The 4714-nt window shown below is 44.5% G+C and overlaps 1 long non-coding RNA gene across 1 annotated transcript; it reads left to right on the top strand.

Moving 5' to 3' along the window:
• Positions 1-252: 252 nt before the first annotated feature.
• Positions 253-1103, top strand: LOC138950743 (uncharacterized). The gene is made up of 2 exons (XR_011450776.1): positions 253-376; positions 669-1103. It is a non-coding gene; the product is annotated as an uncharacterized lncRNA (long non-coding RNA).
• Positions 1104-4714: the final 3611 nt, after the last annotated feature.

Here is a 4714-nt window from a genome sequence, read left to right as displayed (position 1 = left end):
GTCAAGGTTGTCTGTCTGAGACACGATAACTGGACACTTTACACTCAGCGACAAGAGGAGAAGGATCGGTGTTTTTCCGTCCATAGAGTTTGATGGTTTTCATCACGTCTAGATATTTTCTTCTATCTACGTGCCGTTTCTGCTAGCACAGATAGGGCTCTATTGGAACTTCAACGAGATACCACCTGCTCACAGTTACATGTTTGCTGAGGACGAGTCGTCAATTTCTCTTCGCCGTGTGGGGAACACTCTGTTTCACCGCATAAAGTAGTCGGCAAGAGGTTGGATGTTGTGTCACTGTTGACGAACAGAGGCCATTCCAGGGAGGAAGCGGGTTTTGCTTCCATGAGAGTGCTACATTCATAGGCTTTTTGAGGTAATAAATCATTGTTTAACGCTGTTGATGAGTCTGTGTTTGTGGAATGAAATACTCTCTGTTGTTTTTTCCAGGTTAGCGCATAATTTGCTCTCTGTGACGCTAAAATACTAATCTGTATATGTTTTTTGCAGATAGGGAGAGAAGGACGGAAAACGGCTGTTTTGGTTGTTGTAAAAAGTCCATTTGTGCAGGCCCACGTGCTCGATGAGATATGTAAAGATGACATGTTTAAAGGTGGAGGGTGAGGGGTAGCTGACATGTTTAGTGCACTGATGCTTTCTGTTTGCAGCCTTGCTATCTTCTGTACGGCTGCCTTTTGCGGGACACTGCTAGCTGCAGACGTGGTAACCGGGACCGGACATAACCAGCAAACCGGCTAACCAGCGAACCGGCTAACCAGCTAACCAGCGAACCGGCTAACCAGCTAACCAGCGACTGGGTGCGGCGCCTGATGCCTCCACAGTTCCCTGCTTCGTCACCACGCTAACCAGCACTTCATTCGACGGAGCAGTTGTGGAGGCTAAAAAGACTAATTACAGGCCGTCCACCCAGTGGCCAAAGAAAGCTAAGTGCACCATGTCTTATGCACCCCGTTGACCACCGTTGTCATTTATGCTATCTGTGATTATATTCGAGTAGTGACGACGTGGGGTGTGTGACACCTGCATGAACTAGCACTTTTGGAGCAGAACAGTCGTATTTTCTTATCTTTACACGGGATCAGCGTGTTACTATAATTTTCTATATTCTAACTGGCATTTTGTCAGTGACCACGGGTTTTTTACGTTTTGTGAACGTAAAAGAACATATTTGAGTGAAGTCTCGAGGGAGGTGGCGAGTTTTTACATAAACAGGCGTCTGAAACTTATACTTTTGTTGTCTCTATTTAATTGTATGACTGCGAGAGTGGATCGTGGTGTGGTTAGTTGGTTAGTAGTAACTAACCGTTTCATAATCACCTTAAGTGATATAGTGAAACGTGACATCAGGCCTGTTCATTTAATATGTGGAACTATCGCGGCTTTAGATTCGTGTTTCCGAGGACAACGATTGCAATCATTTACTTTCGGCCTTCGGTCGATAAAGATGAAACAGAAGAAGATTATGCTCCTCTCGGATCGACAAAAAAGATGGTTTGACAAGAAGCCACCAAACATATTAGAATGTTTGATGTTAAAATGAATGGTTGCTTGATGTCAGACCAGTTGGGTTTTTGTTGCCCTAGGTGAGCATATCACCTTCTGTGTCCTCTTTATCGACCGCTACCTTTGTGTCTGCCTGTCTGTCTCTTTGTCCGACCGTCCATCCCCGTTGATGAAAGTGAAGGGAAGATGATGATTGTGTCGGTGTTAGGGAGGAGGAGTATGGAAATAAACATTTTTTTTCTCATCCTACATACATGAAGGAGAAGCCTTGTAAAGGATTCCTTGCTAAACATTCGCTCTTACATGTAAAGGCTATGTCACTCAGCGTAAGTGTTGCTTCAATTACAAAAGAAATCGTTTTACTGTGACCTGCTTTATTGGGCACGACGGATCGAAATTAACACCGGTCAAAAGACACCTTCTTCTCTTCCCTGACCCCCCCCCCCCCCCCCACCCCCCGTCTCCGCCCCCTTCCACCTCCACTACCACCCCATCCTCTCAAAGGGGGATACAAGGTGCTAATTTGCTGGCAATTATTCATCGTGTTTACTATGCTCACTTCAAGTTATGGAGTATATATGAGAACACTTTTTTGTACTTCGTGGTAAAAAACAAAATCATGTGGAAAAAGCACCTTCTCCAAACTCATCCTAAATTATCTTCTCGAACACTAACACCCCACCACCTGCCACAGCTGTCACCGATGATGTTAAACTGATAAACTCTATTTCATTATTTATCATCCACACACCTCAGACCCCATAACGTGCCGCAACACATCGACTAGAAGCCATGCATACATAACACAATTTGAACTCGAAAACTTTATTTTTCAAGGAAGTATCGTTAGGTCCACAAGCACACACACACACACACACACACACACTGACACACACACACACACACTCAAACACACACACACACAAACACACACACACACACACACACACACACACACACACACACACACACAACCCGAGAAAGAGCGGGGAGTGACAGACAGACTAACAGAGACGATGGAAGATGCAACTAGTAGCATGTTCCTTGTCCGGACAGCCCTCCAGAAACAGGGAATTCAGGATGAAGCAACAGACATTATCATGTCAGCCTGGAGAGAGGGTACGAAGCGTAACTACGAGTCATATTTCAAACGCTGGCTTCAGCATTGCCTTGAACGGGATAGAGATCCCTTTTGTGCCTCTCCACATGAGTTGATAAGGTTTTTAACGAAACTGTTCCAAGAAGGCAAAGGATACAGCAGTTTGAACATGGCACGAAGCGCTGTTTCCGCATTGTCCCTTCAGGATAATTGTTCAGTGGGTTGTCATCCGTACTGGTGAAGAAGTTTTTGAAAGGAGCTTTCAACAGACGGCCAGCTTTGCCCCGTACTTGTGTGACCTGGGACGCTAATCTAGTGCTAAATTTTTTAAAAGAATGTTCACCGGCAAAATTTTTATCGCTGGCGCAATTGACGCTTAAAACTGTGCTGTTGTGCTTGTTGGTCTCTAGTCAAAGGGGACAGGCGATTTGGTTGATGGACTTGCGTAACATGAGTTGGACAAAGGAAGATGTACGATGTAGGTTTGGGGATTTGCTCAAAACTTCTGGCCCAAACAAACATCAGAATGAAGTGGTATTTTGTGCTTTTCCGTCTGATTTGGCAATTTGTGTTGTACATTATTTGAAACAATATGTCAAAAGAACTCGTGCATTTAGAGGAACGGAAACGAGACTCTTTATCAGTTGGACAGCCCCTCACAAAGCGGTGTCGAGAGATACTATCCGTCGATGGACAAAGATTGGATTACAAAAAGCGGGTATTGACATGACAATATTTACGCCGCATTCAACTCGTTCCGCTGCATCTAGTAAAGCTGCAAGTAAAATTCCTCTGGCAACCATTCTGAAGACTGTTGGTTGGCGTCGGGCTAACACCTTCACAACTTTTTACAACAAACCAGTGGACAGTGGGAGGAGTTTTGGACAGGCTGTTCTGTCATGAAGAATTGGGGTAGGTTTATATATGTATTTCAATTCATCGACAGTGCTAGGGTGTAAATGTTGCAGACTTTAAAGTCTCACGTGACCCATTCCTCTCGGAATTGTGGGAGATAAAATTACATAATTATGACGAGCTTACCTGAGTAAGTGAAGTCTAATTGTGGTTTTATCGACCACAATGTAGAGAGGAAAGGGATTACGTGCCTCGCCCTAAGTTGTCTTCAGAGTTATACTGATAACCGTTTTCCCTCCCTATCCCTTTCCTCTCTCTTTCTCTTTTTTCTGCACCATTTACACGTCGTTAAACAGTGACGTATTCCCGCGTTCAGCGGGTTTACTGAAAAAAACATTTTCCGGAAGAGTGCATAACATCTGAGTACAAGCATGTAGTGATCTGACACACGAGTGTACAGGGATCACCAAGCAGGTGCCTAACAGGAAAACAAAAATAGAGAACGGCCTGAAAATGTGAAAACGCAACACTTGGATAGCATATCACCCCTGACAGAATCAATGAACCCAGCTGCGCAGCGTTTCAGACACACACACAAAAAACAATCAAATACAGCAAAATCCCTTTATAGACAGGTCGCATAATAGGTAGCATTCTTGCGCACCGATCAAGATCAAGGAGACGGAGTAACTGCAGAGAGAGAGAGAGAGAGAGAGAGAGAGAGAGAGAGAGAGAGAGAGAGAGAGAGAGAGAGAGAGAGAGAGAGAGAGAGAGAAAGAGAAAGAGATAGAGAGAGCGAGAGAGAGAGAGAAAGAGAGAGAGAGAGAGAAAGAGTGAGAGAGAGAGAAAGAGAGAGAGAGAGAGAGAGAGAGAGAGAGAGAGAGAGAGAGAAAGGGAGAGAGAAAGAAAGAGATAGAGAAAGAGATAAACATACAACACACACACCCCAGTGAAGAAGTGTCATAATCGATAATGTTTGTACATAGTGTATTCCAAACCATGAAGAACTAATAATAACGCCTTGTTAAAATCAACCCAGCGGAATAAAGCTGTGATGACTTTGAGGTACCCCCAGAAGACCCCTCGTTAATGTATGGGTGTCACGCGCGGAACAGGTTTACATAGCAGAGGCGACAGGAGTCACTGACACTTATGCAGAGCGTCAACTGGAACGCATACGGGTGGGTGCGTAGGCGTGGTCCGTTTGACAGAAATGCAGTTGCGACTTCTTTATCC

This window comes from Littorina saxatilis, linkage group LG16, assembly GCF_037325665.1.
Source record: "Littorina saxatilis isolate snail1 linkage group LG16, US_GU_Lsax_2.0, whole genome shotgun sequence".
Lineage (NCBI taxonomy): Eukaryota > Metazoa > Mollusca > Gastropoda > Littorinimorpha > Littorinidae > Littorina > Littorina saxatilis.
Note: the sequence above shows the minus strand (reverse complement) of the source record. Positions and strands in the feature narration are given on the sequence as shown.